Consider the following 20,344-nt stretch of genomic DNA (forward strand, 5'->3'; position numbering starts at 1 on the left):
CAGTGTCTCACGCACTTCCAAGAATTCTGGCTGTTGTGCTCCTCAGCCTTTAATCAGCCAGAGCGGCGAGCCTGCCCTTCTCTCACAGGAAGGGGGAGTTTCCTGAAAGGTCACGGTTGTTTCAGCAGACCAAACACTGGCTAATTGCTTTGTTGTTTGCCGGGTCGGTGCCTGTTTTTGTGTTGCACTTTTCCTTTGTTTAGCATTCCCAAGTATATTACCTGAGCCTGTGGCCAAAAGATGGGGAGGATGGAGAGTTTGAAGAGTGGGAGACAAAGGAGGGGGAGCTCTGAATATATGAAGGCAGCGGTCGCTCGGTGGATGCCGTGATTAGGCCGTGAAGGGGCCCCCCGTCTGTCTCTCTGTCTTGCCGTCTCTCAAGCTAAAAATAGCAGGAGCAGGAAGGTGGTTATGGGACCGGGGGGAGGACTGGAGGGGACAGGACGAGCAGGGACGGCAGTAATTGGCGAGAGACAAACAGCTGGGGGAGTGTGTGTGAGTGTGTGTTTGTGTATGTGAGGGGGCTCCACTCCATGCAGCTGTACTCTGTCTTTCAGGCCTCTCAAATTGTTACATTGCCTCTTTCTCTCTCTCACACACACACACAGCAGGAAGAAAAGTAATGGGTCCCTGACAGCCAGAGCCCTAAAGAATGAAAGAATGTGCAACATGAGGCACGGGAACAGCTGTATAGAAGGGGGGGAAACCAGAGGGTGGGGGGCGGTTGATTCACAGAAGAGGGGCGAGGTACAGCCGCAGAAGAGATGATGAAAAAAAAGGGGGGAAAAAACTTACTAAGAGTAACAGTATATGGAGAGGGTGGACATTTCTGGAAGTGGAATCAACAAATTTATCGGTTTATGTCAAACGTTGGTCTAAATCAACCCCAGAGCGTCCTGGCTGGGAGTGGGAGCCCAGCAGATGTTTTGCTCAGCTGTTGCAGGGCCGATCCGCTGTTGGGTGGATGTGCCTCCGATTAAGTGGGCTCACTGTAATGAAACAGCCTTGGGAACTTGAACGAGACCAATGCATGGACGACAGTGTGTGTGTATATGTGTCTGTGTGTGTGTGGGAGGTAGTGGAAATAACATGAAGTCACCCTGGCTGGAGGGTACTGGCTATTTGGGTTTTGGCTCTGTGCTACATCCTCATATGTTAAAGCTGGACCATGGAAAAATGGCTTCATGTTGGTGTGTTCCTTTGCTACATACTTACACAAGCTCACTTACACTTTTATGAGCTGTTAACCACGCATTTGAGGTGAGACCTGGCCCAGATACACATCAGTACGTTATGTTTCTGTGTCTTTGTCGCTGTCTGTATTTTTATGCTAGAAAGCATCTGCATGTGGTTTATCGTGCCACTCCCATTATTCAGAAGAAGAGCTACATTTTTGTTCCGCGTACGCACAGCGAGGGGAGAGAAAATAGCATGAAAAAAAAGAGAAAACAGCACGGCAAAACCACAATCATGAGCTACAGCCAGGAGACCGCAGTGCCACACATGTAATGTAGATACGAATGTGCAGAATCATGCATGCACACGGAGACACGGGCAAACATGCAACGCAGGTCTGCATACGTTTTTCAGTTAGATTCAGAGATCATTCAACATGAGTTTTTATTTCCTTTCTTTGTGTTGCTCTAGACATTTTGATATCAGCGCACACCTGGATCACACTTTGTTTAGAGAGTTTTTACCTCCGAGGCATTCACACTTGCAAAATCCCCTCCTCCTCCTCCTCCTCGTGTCTCTATTGAAAACACCACCGTCGCTGTGGTTGGAGATGACACTTATCGCAGCATCTGAGGTGTGTGTGTGTGTGTGTCTGTGTGTATGAGATCAAGGTTTCGCAGGGGCTACATGTCATGATGCACCTGTGTGCTGGCGGAAATGCTGCCCCCCTCCGCCCCACCCCCACACCACAGTATACACACACAGACGCAAACACTAACATACGCAGATACACAATGGCCACCTGTAGTGTCTCCTGTCTGTCTTGCAGGCTTAATATTCGAGTTGTTGAACACATTCTCACTGCAACTGTGTCACTTGTCACCACTGCATGTTGGTTTCTTTCTCATGTGAAAGTCAGAGCCATAAAATATTAAACCGTAAATGTTTTAATTCCAAAACTTTATAGGTGGCTTTAAGGTGTTTAGGGGAATCTAATGTGAATCAGTTTCGTGAAACTTATGTGAAGACAGAATGTAACTACAGAGCTTTGACTTGTACAACAATACTGTATACAATATCATTAAAAGAATTAAACAATGGTTAACAATGAAGGATTTTTAGTGTAACAGGATACTATTCAAGAGTATCTCAGTGGGAGTAGATCAGAGGCAGGTTTAGTGCAGACTTTTACTTTACAACTGTGCACATTTGTGCAAAATGAACGAGCAATATCATTTTTTTATTAAAAAAATAATCAATATTTTTTCAAACAGACTAGCTGGTGAATATAGTGCAGCATTTAGCAGCTTAAGAGTCAGATATTTCCTTCAGGCACTGGTGGAGACTAAAACTCAGTAACAAAAACTAAAGCAACATTATGTGGAAATTGGGTCTTTGTGCGATTTGGCACCCCCCACAGTTTCTGAGTGCAACAGCACTGTCGTAAAATACAAATCTCGGGTCTGTAACAAAATGTAATTGAGGTGCTAACTACAAACAAAACTCATTACGTCATAACAATGTTATGTGTTGCAAACTTGTATGTTGAAGTAAACATGTAACGCTGTAATCCTACCCTCTCACTGAAGTTACATAGTGCAGAAACAAGCGATAGGGAGACACCATTCACCCTACTACACTGTACCATCAAGCTGCTATTTTAAGGTGAAAAAGTTTGTTAACAAGTTCACCTTATTAACTTGATGGTAACAATATGTCAACAGTCATGTCCAGGGAGACAGATGGCAGTTGCATTTGCATTACAGATAAGAGATAAATGAAATCGGCAACATTTTGTAACGTTTAAAGATATAAACACTGTGGTCGGACCTATCGGATGTTTTTGCTGTGCTTATTTTATGCACTGTACTTGTGCTTCACTAGCGTCTTTGAAATCAATCCAGCAGCGACATCTCGGACTAGCTGCTAGTTTTGGGTAAACGCAAGCTGTAATTTCTGTGACCTAACAGGAAAGTTAGATCTCCAACCATGCGTTGGTGAAAGAGTTGTTATTAATGAGATATAAAAGCATCAAACACGCATTTTAGATGAATGAGATGTATACACCTTGAAATAACATTGTGAAAAAAGACAAATTGTATGTAAGCCAATGTGCGATACAGGGGTTTTCTACCCAGAAGGCCAAAAAATCAGTTATTGCAGCTTTAGGAATTTATTAGAAACACTTATTAGCAAATACAATGTTCATCTGAAACGCACAAGTAGACACACACTCTCAGACATTCAAAGACAGATGGACACATAAATGTTTGAAGTCAGTGCTTCAGACTCAAGTTAAATGAGATTCCACAGGACAGTAGAAGATCTGTAGATTTCTTTCTGTCTCTTGTTTTATTTTTTCACTCTTTGATATAAAATAAGTAAGACTGCAGTCGATACTGGAATAAAACCATCACCCTGCAGGTGTGAGTGGGAGATTAGAAAACTTAAAAAGACGGTGAGGGAAAGATCTGGATAAAAAAGATAAAGCGAGTGAAGTAGTTTGTGCAGCTTTAGATAAAAAAATTAACTGTCGAAAGTATAAAGTCTTCACATGAGAGATACTAAAAGAGATTTTTTGAATAAAGTGAATATTTTGTACATTTCTCAGCATTTCTGTAAATCCATACTCCCCTGTATGGATTTACAGTATACAATTTGACCTGGCCCAGTCTTTACAGTTAATATCTCCTACCCTGTCGATGTCCCCGTGTTAGAAGTGTTTTCTGTCTGTGTCTCTGTTGTATATAGGCCAATGTTACCACAGGGATGATGAGCAGGTCGACAGGTGTCCCCCTGCCTCCAGCTGTGATCAGAAACTCACTCTGTGGTTTTTACTGAGAAAATGCCTCGCTGCAGAGTCGTGAACACACAGCTTCAAAATAATAAACCGCTCACTTGACACGCACGTTCGTCTGACTGATTACACAATGTATTTTAGTGGTATACACTCACACGATACACATCCCAACGCACATATACACAGAACGTCATTACCACTTTTACCTAAAGAGACCTGATTTGCACAGCCGCCGACCCACTGCAGAAAAACCCAGAAATGCACAGACACACTAACACACCTACAGTAGCAGCACACTTTAATATGAAACTTGTATTTTGGTTTATCCACAGACCCATTCAGCTGACATGTGGCTCATCTTACGGCAGAGCTCTGTACGTATATGTGTGTGTGATCTCAGTCAAGCTTGAGATGTTAAATGTTCAGGAAACCGCAGAGACACTCAACTCGAGCGCTACACAATGACATTTCAGATCATATTTACACACACACACACACACACAATATGAGCACGTAGTACAAAGGCGACTAACCTTCTTCTTGTTTAAACTTTTATATTTACTGCAGCGCAGTATATCAAGACAATCATACTGATCGATTGTTACAGTTGTGTGTCCGGAGTTCTTCTTTAATTTCACACTGCTCTATTTTATGCAAAGTATTTCCGATGGTGTACAAAGCAAACAAGACAGTTGACCTATTTGTTTGTGTGTTATGAGGCAATGGTGATGCCTGAGCTAATGCTACTGTCAGCATGCTAACCTGCTCACAACGGCAACGCTAACATGTTAATGTTAGCATTGCCGCACAATGCTAAAAGTTTGTTTGCTGGCTTATGTTTCAGGGTCATGAATCAACATCACTGTAAATGTGTCAGTGTTAGCCAGAAGTCTCATTTTCAACTGTTTAATTAGTCATTCAAACAACAATAAAACAAAACAAACAAACAAACAAAAACACCATGGGTTGGGTTTTTTGGTTTGTCATTTCCTGTTTTATTTGGTAGTTATATCCTTTGTGTGTTGTTGTCACTGTCTACTTCCTGCTCACCTGTTGTCAGGCCTGGACTTAAAGAAGGACTCAGATGCAGAGGGTTATGCAGATCAAGCAGGTTTTATTTCTTTGAATTGCTTCACGGCTCTTAAGAAACGAGTGAGAAACAAACCGGCTATCAACTTCAACTTATCTAGGTAATTTACAGGGAGAACAAAACAATAAAAAAACAGAAAATCACTCCGAAGAGGAAACAAAAAACTGAATAAACTAATCTACTCTATCGAGGATTCTTAGCTATGAAATCTCAAACAACATAAAGCGCTCCACACAAGGGAGGTTCAGGGATTTACAAAACTTTATTCTACTCTATATCTAGGAAACAAAAAATAAATACTATGAACAAAAAACCACTCCAACAGAGGGAAAAGAAACAGGCTATAAATCAAGGCTATCTTAATACTGCTTGAAAAAAAACTACAACTCAAAATCACTCTTCTTAAGAGGAGGAAAGAAAAACAAGAATACCAACTTAGACTCTGTAGAAGAACACTTGACGTAGACATGGACCATGGGAGCTGGAGACACACGAACGAACATGATACTCTGGCACAGGACAACATGCAGACGCAGACTTTAAGCACAAGAGGGTAATTGGGGACCAGGTGAAAACAATCAGGGATCAGGGGAGACGTCAGACCGGTGACACAAGAGGAAGGGCAAGTGACCTGAAACGAGAGGAGAGTTACTTTTCAAAATAAAACATGAAATTCACAAGACAAAAATCCCCAGACGAGACACCCCTCACCGCGGTGTGACAGTACCCCTCCCTCTAGGGCCGACTCCTGACGGCCCAGACTGTTCAGAATGGTCTCTATGAAAGTCATCAATGAGGGTGGGGTCCATGATGTGTCGAGAGGGGACCCACTGTCTCTCCTCCGGTCCGTAACCTACCCAGTCCACTAGGTACTGTCTGCCCCGGCCCCGGTTGCGTACCGCCAACAGCTGCTTAACCTTGTACACCGGGCCCCCATCGACTACCTCGGGCGGCGGGGGGGGGCGTGGCGGCCGGAACCATAGGGCTTTCTTTGAATGGTTTCACCTGGCTGACATGGAAGGTCGGGTGTACGCGGAGGGACCGGGGCAGACGGAGGCGTACTGCTGCGGGGCCAATGACTCTGGTGACAGGAAACGGGCCTACGAACCGTGGTGCCAGCTTCTTGGAGGGAACTTTCAGGTGCAAGTCCTTGGCTGAAAGCCACACTTTTTGTCCAGGCTGATATGCGGGAGCCGGCCGTCTCTTTCGGTCTGCCGCCTTCTTGACCCGATCTCCCTGTCGGATCAGCACCTGGCGGGCTGCTGCCCAGATGCGGTGGCAACGTCGGACCATGGCATGGGCGGAGGGGACCGATACCTCCAACTCATTGTCTGGAAAGACTGGGGGTTGAAAACCATAAGCACATTTAAAGGGAGAGAAACCTGTGGCAGATGTTGGCAATGAATTATGTGCATACTCAACCCAGACCAGGTGTTTGCTCCATGTTGAGGGGTTCTGGGAGACCAGGCACCGGAGGCCGGTTTCCAGTTGTTGATTTAGGCGTTCGGTCTGGCCGTTGGCCTCCGGGTGGTAGCCCGAGGTCAGGCTGGCCTTAGCTCCAATGAGCCCGCAAAACTCCCTCCAGAACCGGGACACGAACTGGGGCCCCCGGTCAGAGACGATGTCCTTAGGGAATCCATGAACCCTGAAAACACTGGTCATCATGATTTCTGCCATCTCCTTGGCGGAGGGCAGCTTAGGCAGGGCAATGAATCTGACCATTTTGGTAAACCGGTCCACTACTGTGAGGACCGTGGTATTACCTTGGGATACCGGGAGCCCCGTGACGAAGTCCATGGATATGTCGGACCACGGTCTGGAGGGGATAGGGAGTGGCTGCAGTAGGCCCATGCGGGTCCCGGAGGACGTCTTGTTTCGAGCACAGACCGAACATGCCTCCACGTACTCCCGAACCTCCGGCTCCATGGATGGCCACCAGAACCGCCGAGAGATGGCGAACATCGTCCTCCGAACTCCCGGATGGCATGAAAGCAGTGAGGTATGAGCCCAGTGGATCACCTGTGGGCGCAACTCAACGGGGACAAACAAGCGATTATCTGGGCACCCACTAGGTGACGGGTCTCCACCATTAGCCTGCTTCACCTCATCTTCTATCTGCCAAGTCACCGCTCCAACCACACGGGTTAGTGGAAGGATGGTCTCAGGCTCCTTGGCAACAGGCTCGGGGTCGAATAGTCGAGAGAGGACGTCTGGCTTGACGTTCCGGGACCCCGGCCTGTAAGAGAGGGAAAAGGAAAAGCGGTTAAAGAACAGCGCCCACCTGGCCTGGCGAGAATTGAGTCTCTTAGCTTTTCTGATATACTCTAAGTTCTTATGGTCCGTCCAGACTATGAATGGATGGTTGGCCCCCTCCAGCCAATGTCTCCACTCCTCTAGGGCGAGTTTCACCGCCAACAGCTCCCGATTACCGACATCATAGTTCCGTTCAGCCTTGGACAGTCGACGTGACAGGAAGGCGCAGGGGTGCATCTTCCCATCCTGTTCCGAACGTTGAGAGAGAATGGCTCCAACCCCTTCATTGGAGGCGTCCACTTCTACTACAAACTGGCGTTGTGGATCTGGCATGGTGAGGATGGGAGCAGAAGTGAAACGCTTCTTGAGGTCCTGGAAAGCCCTCTCTGCCTCTGGCGACCAGCGGAACTGCACCTGGGTGGAGGTAAGAGCATGGAGGGGAGCAGCTATTGCGCTAAAGCCTCTGATAAACCGCCTGTAAAAGTTAGCAAATCCCAAGAACTGCTGAACCTTCTTGCGGCTATCTGGTGTAGGCCACTCAGCTACAGCGCTAATTTTAGCCGGGTCCATCTGTACTCTCCCAGGGGCTACAATGAAGCCCAGGAAGGAGACGGTGTCGGCATGAAACACACTTTTCTCTGCTTTGACATACAGATCGTTCTCTAACAGTCTTTTCAGAACTCTGGTCACGTGGTCTTGGTGTGTGTCAATGTCTGGGGAGTAAATTAAAATGTCGTCTAAATACACGTAGACAAAAAGGTCAAGGAAATCTCTCAATACATCATTAATCATGGCTTGAAAAACGGCAGGGGCGTTGGTGAGTCCAAATGGCATGACCAGATACTCATAGTGGCCACTAGGGGTGTTGAATCCAGTTTTCCACTCGTCCCCCTCTCTTATGCGAATCAGGTGATAGGCATTGCGGAGGTCTAACTTGGTGAACACCTTGGCCTGCTGGAGTTGGTCAAAAACAGAAGACATGAGAGGGAGAGGGTAACGGTTCTTTATAGTAATGTCATTGAGAGGACTATAGTCTATGCACGGTCTTAGGGACCCATCCTTTTTGTCCACAAAAAAGAATCCGGCGCCTGCTGGCGACGACGAGGGACGGATTAGCCCCGCCTTTATGGATGTGGTGAGATATTCCCTCATGGCCTCTCTCTCCGGTCCGGAGACTGAGTACAGGCGGCCCTTGGGTATGGTGGAACCTGGAAGAAGGTCAATGGCGCAGTCGTATGGCCGGTGTGGAGGAAGAGACATGGCTTTGGTCTTACTAAAAACCTCACGGAGCTGGTGGTAGCAGGAAGGCACCGAGTTTAAGTCCGGATATTCGGCTTCTGTGGCAGGGTTGACAGAAAACAGGTTAACCTCAGCTACCTTACTGCTCGGGGCTAGACTAAAAAGACAGTCTTTAGTACAATCCTCCCCCCATCCTAGGATTTCTCCAGTCCTCCAGTCTACCTGGGGGTTGTGGCGAAAAAGCCACGGTTGTCCCAAGATCAGTGTGTGAGTGGATGCTTTGAATAAATAGAAGCGAATATGCTCCCTGTGGTCCTTAATCTGCATGTGGAGAGGTTCAGTGATATGAGTGATGGAAAACAGTTCTTTCCCATCTAGAGCTCGAGCCCTGATGGGCTTAGCTAAAAGTTCTGATCTTATGTCCATTTCTTCGGCTAACCCCCAGTCCATCAAACTCTCATCGGCTCCTGAGTCTATGAGTGCCCCAAGATTGGTGACAGTGTGATGCAATAACTTCACTTTGGTGAGAGTGCGTGAGACGGGGCCTGAAGCCGTGATTTGACTCACCGTCTTGGGTCGTTTGGCTGGGCAGGTTATGACGAGGTGACCCGCCTCCCCGCAGTAGAAGCACCTTCCTTCTAGTTGCCGTCTCCGTCGCTCCTCTGGTGTCAGTCTGGCTCTGCCCAGCTGCATGGGGTCCCCTTCTTCCTCCGCGGGGGAGTTATTACGCGGCTCCGACGGGGAGCGGTGGAGAGCTGGCCAGCTCTGTGTTTGCGAGGGCGGGGCTCCTCCGGTCATCACAGTCCTGTCGCTCCGGTGTCGTCTGAGCTGTCTGAGTCGGTTGTCCGTCCGGATTGCGAGAGCGATAAGATCGTCCAAGCCTGCGGGTAAATCTAGAGGAACCAGGAGATCTTGGATCGGGGCTGCCAGTCCCTTCAAAAACACATCATAGAGAGCCGTGGAGTTCCACCCGCTTTCTGCCGAAAGAGTGCGGAAACGGATGGCGTAGTCACACACAGAGTCGCTGCCTTGTCTCAGCCCACTCAGCTCCTGTGCTTTCTCCCGGTCGTCCGTCACGGGATCAAAGGTGCGTTTTAATGCCGCCTGGAAATCTGTGTGGGAGCTGCAGATCGGAGAGCACCGGCCCCACTCTGCCGATGCCCAGGCTTTGGCTCGCCCAGTCAGGTGCGAGATCATAAATGCGATCTTCGACCGATCAGTAGGGAAAGCATGGGGGGTTAATTCGAAGTGAATTGAGCAGTCTATGAGAAATGTTCTACATAGTCCTGGTTCACCTGAATACTGCGCTGGTGGAGCCAACTTACTTCCTGCTCCGGCATGAGGCGTGGGCGGAGCAGTTACGGGAGCCGGGGTGGTGGGTCGAGGAAATTGCGAAACCAGCTCGTGTAGTTGGGACGTGAGTTGACCCATATGCGCAGCCATAGCCGTCTGGAACTCTTCCTGTCGGGAGATGCGGGCTTCCTGAGCTTGCAAGAGCCCTGTCAGTTGTTCTGCCTCTGCTGAGTCCATACTGGCCAGAGTATACTGTCAGGCCTGGACTTAAAGGACTCAGATGCAGAGGGTTATGCAGATCAAGCAGGTTTTATTTCTTTGAATTGCTTCACGGCTCTTAAGAAACGAGTGAGAAACAAACCGGCTATCAACTTCAACTTATCTAGGTAATTTACAGGGAGAACAAAACAATAAAAAAACAGAAAATCACTCCGAAGAGGAAACAAAAAACTGAATAAACTAATCTACTCTATCGAGGATTCTTAGCTATGAAATCTCAAACAACATAAAGCGCTCCACACAAGGGAGGTTCAGGGATTTACAAAACTTTATTCTACTCTATATCTAGGAAACAAAAAATAAATACTATGAACAAAAAACCACTCCAACAGAGGGAAAAGAAACAGGCTATAAATCAAGGCTATCTTAATACTGCTTGAAAAAAAACTACAACTCAAAATCACTCTTCTTAAGAGGAGGAAAGAAAAACAAGAATACCAACTTAGACTCTGTAGAAGAACACTTGACGTAGACATGGACCATGGGAGCTGGAGACACACGAACGAACATGATACTCTGGCACAGGACAACATGCAGACGCAGACTTTAAGCACAAGAGGGTAATTGGGGACCAGGTGAAAACAATCAGGGATCAGGGGAGACGTCAGACCGGTGACACAAGAGGAAGGGCAAGTGACCTGAAACGAGAGGAGAGTTACTTTTCAAAATAAAACATGAAATTCACAAGACAAAAATCCCCAGACGAGACACCCCTCACCGCGGTGTGACACCTGTGTTCCCAGCCTGATTCCCTCCACAACTGTCTCACGTCAGCCTCGTCAGCACTGCCCTGTTCCCAGTGTCCCTCCACCGACACCTCATCCTCTCGTTAGTTCAGTTTGTATTTAAGCCTGTGTTGTTCCCTCACTCTTTGTTAGTTTGTCTGTTTCTGTCCGGTGCCTGTTCCCCAGTCCTCATGTGTTCACTGTGTTCCTGATTTGTTCCCTGTGGTTTTCTGGTTTGTCCTCAGTTTTTGTGTTACTTTTGTATTTTCCTGCCTTTTCTTCAGTGTTTGTCGCCTGCCTTTTTTTTTTTATTGTTCACACTTTTGGAGTTTTGACATTGGTGACATCGCATGCTTTTTGTTACACTACCTGCCTGCCTGTGTGTCTTGCATGTGGGTCCTTTTGTGTACAGTAACTGTGACAAGAAATAGAACAGTAGAAAGTAAAACATGAAGTTTCTGAAAAAGGATAAAGCATGACGCGTCGAAACAGAGAGTACATCTTGATGTTGGCACTGTATGATTGTTCAGGAGGTCAGAGGTATTGCAATTCAACTTAAGGGGATTGTCTTTACAAAAGAGTGCGAGAGTTTATGAGATGTAGATAAGATATTGAACCTGCTGGTGCTGCTAGAGAAAGAAATCATCAAAGTCAGTAGGATTCATCCTCAGGAGACCATGAATGTCAAGGTTATTTCAGTCAGGACCAAGGTGGTGGACAGACCATCGCTGCGATCCGTTGAGCCATGCAGCTTTGAGGCTAAAAATGGCTCAGTGGGCTTTACAATAATACAACGCCATCTATCCTTAGAGCTGTGGTTTGGATGAGGAAAGACTCTCAGACAACTCAGCAGAGACAACAGTAAACTGAGTGATTGATTCTTGATGTACATTTGATGAAGTCTGTGCAGTTTGTATACCGGGAATGACAGATCCTTTTTAATGTAAGACAGCTTACCATCTTGAGACACTGTCTGTAGTAAATTGGTGGTGGAAACCGTGTGAATCACGAAACTAGTGAACGTCGCTGAAATATCAAAAGATTCTTCCTGACTCAAGGGGCTCGTTCTCAGTTTCATAATTCACACCAAAAACTTTCACTGTTTGAAATAGGTGCAAGACAGACTGAGTAACAGCTCATCTTGGTACTACAGGAACTACGTTCAACCTGGTTCTGCACAAAATGCCAGTAAACAACAAACAGCAGTGCTAAACAGTGCTGAGAAAAATGTAAAAATTAAGGTGATTTTGTGCATCCATTTCCGTACTTGTGCTTATGTGAGAAAAATCAACTGAAACCTCTGAAACCTCTCAGTGTGTCATGAGTTTGTGTTTCACTCATGTAGGATTTGAACTTTTCTCAGAAATGTTCATCGGGTCGTTGATTTTGTTCTGATCACAGCGGATCCTTTACCCACCTTTTTTTTTTTTATCCAGAAATGTTTTGAAGTGCATGCTTTTTTTTCTTCTTCTTAACAGAAACGTCTACTCCTAATTATCACTGATAAAGACATTTCTTGCTCAATGTCACACTGGTAAAAACGTGTTCACTTTCACCGTCAGATTTCCCCGGTTCTTAGAATGAATCAGTGGCCTTTTGCGTGTAACTATGGAGTTGTAGGACAGGAGCTGAAAAACACAGTAAAAAACTCCCCTAAAAAACAAAGCATGTGATCCTTTCATGCTCTATTTCGACCAAATTATCAGAATCAGATTCATGCCTTTTGCTTGACTTTTACACTACACAAGAAGATGTGTTGCTTGTTGGGTTCCTGGAAGTCTGAAAATTGATAGTTTTAAATCTAATTAAACAAACAAAATGTGTAGACATGGCTGAAAGATTTACAACACAGAAGAAATCAAGTAAAGAGTTAAAAATAACAACATTAAAGCAAAAATAGTGTTCAGACAAGTCACTCACACAAGACTAAAAGTACTATAAATACTCCACTTAGGAATCTGAAATTGTAACTCACACACAAGTATATAGTGTATATATTTAACCAACATGCTGTAACTCAAATACTTTATAAACAGAAACCGCAGTTTAAGTTACATCTTTGTTTACTGGGCACACCTTAGAAATAAATCAGCACTTCTTCCAACTTTATGCCTAAACTCCACGTATAATGAAATCAGAGTCATTATAAAGACCACATGACGGAGGTGGCTAAAAAGTGAATAACCACAGTGGCATGCTGTGTGTGTGTGTGTGTGTGTGTGTGTGTGTGTGTGTGCTGCACTGAGGGTATAAATATAGGGCATGGGAAAACACGGAGGAAATGTTTGGCTGTTAATGCAATTTTGCAGCCATTATATTCCAAGGAGAACACTTCCTTACATACACACACACACACACACACACACACACACACACACACTGCTTCTTCCAGCTCTGCCCTCTTCCTTTTGCCTGGAAAGTAAGAAGGGCACAAGAACAACAGAAAAAAAAAGCCAAGATGTTTTTCTTTCCTCTTTAGAACAATGTCCAACTCCGACTAAGTATTTTTCGTTGTGTAAGTCACATATTTTTCTTTGAAAATGTGCAAAATGTGATGTCCCTCCTGCTTTTACTAACAAACAATAAGATTATCCACACCGTGGCCCTTTCACGAGTCAATCCTTGCATGCAACGCAACTGTTAACTGTGAAGGAGCGACTTCGCCCCCTCAGAATCGCTAATAAAACGCAGGTTTATTGACGTTCTGTATGTATGTATTTTCTGTCTCTTTCTTCACCTTCAGCTCTGTGAGAGCGGAGAATGTTATTCTGCCCCATGAAGGGCCTGAGAGCAGAGAAACATCCACGGGCCATGCATGCGTTCCTCACATTCTGAACTAAAACCACATGGTGGGTTTAGCCCTAATGATATTTGGATGACTTGCATAAAGGGCATCCAACATCCAATCTAGATAAGTGGGCACAGAATCAATAGAAAAGAGGGAAAAAAGGCTCCTCTCTCTCTTTCAATACATAGCATGAGCTTCACATTACTGATCCATCGTTTGTTGCTTTGTCTTCTCACCATGACTCTCTCTCTCTGTGTGTGTCTGTCTCACACACGCTCGTACAAGAGATATGCACACAGAAAACAACACGCCCTTGTTATTACTGGAAAGTCACAACTGACATCCCCCTGCAGGCGGCTATGTGCCAACTGAACAGTCATACCCCAAGCTGGGGCGCAATAATAAAGCACTCACACTTATTATGCCAGGGGCAAAACATACAGTTATATTTCACAGAGAGGCAGTGGCCATCTATCACTGTGCACATGTGCTGCTCAGAGCTGCACTATCAGCCTCTGATAGTATGAGGAACCACCCGTTAGTATTTATACCCCCCATAGACAGAAATAAATGCTTTGTGGGCCACCCTTTAGCGCCATACCACTGGGGCCACTCTGCAGTGTGTGTGTGGATGTCTTTATCTCGTACCCATGACTAGTCTGCCTCACCCAAAAACCGAAGTCATGTACAGTAGTGTCATTCCAAGAAACTGTCCTGGTGCGACCCCGGGCACTGATCGCGCACTTTGAGGTGGAATCACATTTTGTAGAATGTGATCGTACATTTTTAACACGAAGAATTAACACCCATGACGTGTTTAAATTTTAGCATCTGGAATCAGATTCTTCAGTGAAGTGTTTATTGAACAAAAACTTTAAACCGAAGAATCATGAAGTGATTGTTTGGTCACTTGGGAGCAACAAAACAAGCTGAAAACCCAAAGTCGACTTATTATCACCTTATAAAGTTGATGTGGGAAGCGTGTTGGCTAACAGCTGCCTATTTACATACATGTATGACAGACATAAAGCAACCCTATCATTCATTTGGAGTCGTGTTTCTGTCTGTCTGAGAGTGTTAAGTCCAATATTTAGTCTCCTTGAAGTTCTCCACCCAACAAACCAAGGCTATGTTGAAACCTTACATTTCTCTATGTTGAAACGGTACTTTTCGTTAGGGTCAGTTTTCAATTTTACGCTGTGACAGCGCTGTGCTGATGGCCTGATTAGGGTTTAGCCACGAAAACCACTTGGTTAGGGTGGGGAAAAGACCTAAGCTTACCTGGTTTTGTCGCCACAAATACAACAGCAAAATAACCAGTGGTTTCGCACTTACAAATGATGAAATGCCGTCTTGCACAGCTGTCATGGCACCACCATCCCCTCCACCCCCTACACGAAATTCAGCTCATTTAATTGCTCGTCAGAATGCTGCAGCCGCAGATTCGGTGTGGACCTGTGATGAGAGCAGTGAAACTGAATCAAAACAGTATTAGTTTCAGGACACGAAACCAAAACAACGAGCTGAAAGAAGCCAAAGTCGTTGTTTTCATAAAAATATTGATTAGTGCATCTCTAAAGGACATATACTGCAGAATTAAATGGATTCTCTCAGCAGTAATCCAGCTGATTTCTGTCAGTGGAAAGAAAACAGTGAGATTTGAATGAATGTACAGGCTGGTTGTAAAGTGTAGTGTATGTGTATTTATTAAATCATAAAAAGGGGCAAATCAGTGCCATTTGATTGAAAAATTGGATAGCTTGAATGCAATCTGTTTCTTAATAGAACCACTGGAAACTGCCGCTGGTTCACCTTCACACACCTGATGATGCTGCTACTTGTCAGTAATGCTCATTATCTGTGGAAGTGTGTGCAGACAGAAATACATCCCCTGTGGAAAAGAACAGGGTGTACAGTTTCTCGTTGTTCTGCTGTGAGATAATGCAGCCAGAAAGCCCTCACCTAAGGGATGTCGCTGCAACCAGAGCCTCTCTTTTCCTTCATCTAACCTCGTGCACAGACGCAACGGCTCAGCAGACCGCAGGAGCGCAACCTTATCAGCAGGCAAAAGAAGTGCCTCTGCTCCGTACCAGGGCTGACAATTAACTGTCGCGCGATGACTGGATTTCTCTGATAACCTTTTATTTGTTCCTCCTGCACGTAACCACTCGCACAATCTCACTCCATACATGACCAGCCAGGGAGATGTGTGCTGAGGTGAGCTCAAATCTCTTCCGACATGTTGTACATATATCAGATATGTCTTCACACAAGCCTGCTGCGTGTGTGTATGTGTGTGTTCATTAGCGTTGTGTTGTTTCCCTACACACACCACAACTCTGTGGTGAGGTTGTCCAGTATGACCTAAATGATCTTAACTGTTTCTGGATGGTTTCAGCGTTTACCAGAGAGGTCATGAGGTCAATGAGGACTCACAGGCACATGCAGTGAGAGACAGTGCCCTCTGGTGGCCAAATGAAAGAAAGAAAGACAATGTTTAAAATGTACGTGTTGAAAAGGTGTTTGTAGGTATGAGAGACATATAGTTTAGTTGTTATATGTCATATGGGACACGAAGAATAGAGAATAGAAGAATGTCAGTGCACCTTTGAAGTTTGATTGGAAAAGGCAACAATAACACTGGAAGTCAGTGAAGCAGCACCTCCACTTCAGCTCAGACTATCATTCTGGCATTTCTGTATGGAAATAATTAGCAAATCACTCATTAGACATTTACAAGTTTTTCTTATCTTCTTTATTCTATCCATCTAGATTGTTTTGGTTTGAGTTACCAAGCGTTGGAGATGTCAGTGGTAGAGGTAACTGTCCTCTCTTGAATATAATGGAACCAGATGGCACTCAGCGTGTGGCGCTCAAGGCACCAAAAAACACATTTTAAAAACTCAACAGCAAATGCCTCCAGATCGCCGCACAGTTCTTGAAATGTGTTTTTTTGTTGTGCTTTGAGCACCACAAGCAGAGTGCAATCCAGTTCCACTATATTATAATTATGCTAGAGTAAGCAAACATCTCCACGGCTGATATCAGGCAGCAACGACCATTGATTGCAACATTTAATGTCCGGTTTGGGACCGTCATTGCTCATCGCCATCTCCCCTCAGTTCATTTAGGTTATAAAATGAAGGCAACTAATCCATTCAAACATACTGATATAGTACAGGTCTGTTATTAGATAAATGGGTCACAGTACTAATATCCATACTCAAAATTGAGAAGTCTCACTCTCAGATGTAATGTAATGAAAAGGTGGTGAGGTTTGTAGTCATTAGTTACATAGAACCTTTCTGTGCCACACAATTTATACATTTTCATACAGTCACTACAACATCTTTATTCAGTTCTGTAGTTGTCCAATTTTACTGTTGTTCTTTTTTTTATATATTAGAATGTGTTTATTTTTTATATTAGTGTGCATGTGTTCTTTTTGTTTTACTTCACATAACATATTTACACTTCATACATCAATCACCTTGAACATAATTTACTTTGGGATGAATTAAGTTCTACCTTATATTACATTGTGTCGCTTTAAAAACAGTGAATACCTGTTGAGGTGTTAGTCCAGTGTGATACATGGTAACACTGTACAACCATCATTAATAAATGGAAGATTTAGAGTTACTTAGTTAGTTGTAACACAAGTCAATAGTTATTTAACTGTTAACAAACAATGAAAGGTTTTATAAACAGTTTATTAAGCAATTGTAAAGGTCTATTAACATCAACTTTACAATGGTCCTCCAAATACTGTTTATAGATGAACTATACAGTATTTATTAACCATTTACAAAGTATTATAAACATCAGTCACAACGTAACAATAAACAATTGCTTAATAAATGGTTTCCAAAGGATTTCATTGTTTGGGGTTAAAAGTAAAATAACTTAACTAAAATGTAACTTACTATAAATGTACCATTTATTTATGATGGTTATTATTGAGTTACTGAAGCATTTTAACACATTTAAACATGGTCGAATCAGAATGCTACAGCACAAGCTATTATGATTTCTTTATGACTGGTATTATGGGTGTACTTAAAATGTCAGTGTAAACTATGCATATACATTTCTTACAATACACATTAGTTTTTTAATGACAGCGTTTGACAAGCAGATTTCATAACATGCATTAACCTGCAGCTAAAAATGTGACATATATTTCAAATGAACAGTAAATGTATGAAAAAGAAATCACACAGAAGCCCACTTCTATGTACAACTGTTTATTTTTGATTTGCAAAACATCTGACAAAAATAACATTACATAAACACCAATTTATAATAGAAAAAAGATCTTTGAAAAAAAAAATGAGGCAAAAGATAAATTGCAATTACATTAGAATTTAAGTGACTTTTTTCGATAATTGGAGCCATATCATGCTGACCTACACAGGCAGTTTATGGCAAGTAGATTCATCAGTATGCATGTGTTACAAACATTACATTAAGTGCTTTTGTTGGTTCAGGCATTTTTAATTGAATGAGGCATGATTTGGGTTCACAATGCAGGGTAAGAATTCAATGCCAAATTCAAATTTATTACTCCTTATAAAAAGGTCAATACACATGGCTGACAGAGTACTAAAGAAGAGGCCAATCTCATACTCTGACAAACCATCCCACTCAAATTAAGCTGGGGAACATCTGAAGCCAGCTTCATCAACACCCTCCCCTGCATTAAAAGGGTCATATAATGGCACACAGCTCAGGGTAGATATGACCATGGCGACACTGTTCCTCAGTATTCACTGATCAATAAAACTCTCTCATTTCATTCAGTGTTTACCTGAAGCAGTTTGACATGAATACAAAAAAACTTGGTTTAAATTCACCAAAGTGAGTAGTTGCTCCGTTAATATGATACTAGGATCTAAAAGGATTTCTTTTTTCCCCAATAAGCACCACGAAGTTGTGTACGTTTCAAAAGACACGATCTTCCAATGAGGCTTTGTCGCGCCGCTTGGGGGCCGACATTTTGGACGATGCCTGCATTATGTAGTGTCAATAACACACGACTTGGTGACGCTCGAGATAAAAAGCAGCATTGCATGGATACTGAGGATTTCACCTCTCCTAATTCCCCTTGTTAGACCAAACGTCGGCAGGGAATGATGAAGGTAGCGCTAGCAGACTTTAGGGCAGGAGGAGAGGTGAAGACACAGAAAGGGATACGGAGGAAATGGCAAATAAGAGGGACAAGGTAAGGATGGCGTACTACAGAGCAAAGACCATGCTGACAGTACCAAGCGGAGCGCAAACACACCTCTCGTTTCTCCTACTGCCATAAAGTCTTTTGGGTTGTTCCTTCTTTACAGCTGCATTCACTCCGCAAAGATCTCTCTCTTGCATCCGTTGCTGAGATCTACCAAGATATTCCAAATGAGAGAGCAAAATACAGGAAAGGATCAGGGCCACATGTGAAACATTTATTTGAGCTCAGAGTTTAAACGTCCAATTTGAAAGAAAGTTGTTGAGTCTCATTCCCGACTCGTCCAACAACGACACTTTGGGTTGGCAGTCCAGACAGGTCACCAGGGTCAGTATTTGATGCAATCAACTATCTTACAAATTGGACCTTTAAAGTAAAAAATATGGGATTAAAGTCAGAATTCTGACTTTAAACTCAAGTCAACTAATTTGTTTACATGTGGCCCAAATCCTCTTTCATAGCAGAGAAAGTCTTTTTTGGAGTAAATGCAGCCTTACCCTAGCCAGTCTGAGCCCTGTTGGTCAGAGTGCAGGCACTATATTAAAACAACACTCCCGGTATTTTGTGCGTTAAAAAAAAAAAAGAAAAAAAAAAGGCAATGCTAAGTCTGAGAAGAGAGAAAAAAAAACTGTACAAAAAAAAAACAAACTATGAATGACTTCATTAGCTGGACTCTCCCAAAATCTGTGAGATATCTCTGAGGTAATCATTGAAGTATGACTCATTAGACAGCAATAAATACCAACATGAATACAAATATTACAAAAGTAAAAACAGAGGCAAATGCTTAATGCTAAAGCAAAAAATCTGAGCTAAAAGAGGTAGGTTTTTTAGGTAGATTATGGTGTACATCCATTGTGGACACTCCTTTTTGTAAGAACTACATTAAGTTGATTCCATTACAATCCCTGTCCTAATGAACAAAAAGAAAGAAAAGGAAAAGGAAAAGGAACAAAAAGACTGGAAAGCCTTTGCATGGGAGATGGCCTACTGATATCTATGAATGATAGCATACATGTTTTTTTTACAGACAGGATTTGTAATGGCAACAGTTATACAAAAAACTTCAAAAATGTCTACCAACATGATATCCTGTAAAGCTTGCTGGTGATAGTGTACCATAAGTTGTGTATTGCAGGCATTGTTACTGTGTTATGTTGCCAATCTTGAGGAAATCTCGCCAAAGATGGATCCAGATTTCCACTGATGTATGGTTTTCAAGTTCCAGTATTTTAACAACCACAATGCAGAGTTAAAAACTTACGGATTCTGAGCAGCCTACCGTGGTGAAAACCAAACAGGAAACTCTGGGGATGCACCGTATTTAGATTTAACTGTATTTGCATGTTATGTACAGTATGTTGGGTGGGGAACTCGATGGGAAAAAGGTCCCAAACACATAAAAGGGAACAGGGGGTTCCCTTCTTATGGTAAGAATTCCCCTGATGCTATGCGGTACTGACAAAAA

This window comes from Pagrus major, chromosome 6, assembly GCF_040436345.1.
Source record: "Pagrus major chromosome 6, Pma_NU_1.0".
Taxonomy (NCBI): Eukaryota; Metazoa; Chordata; class Actinopteri; order Spariformes; family Sparidae; genus Pagrus; species Pagrus major.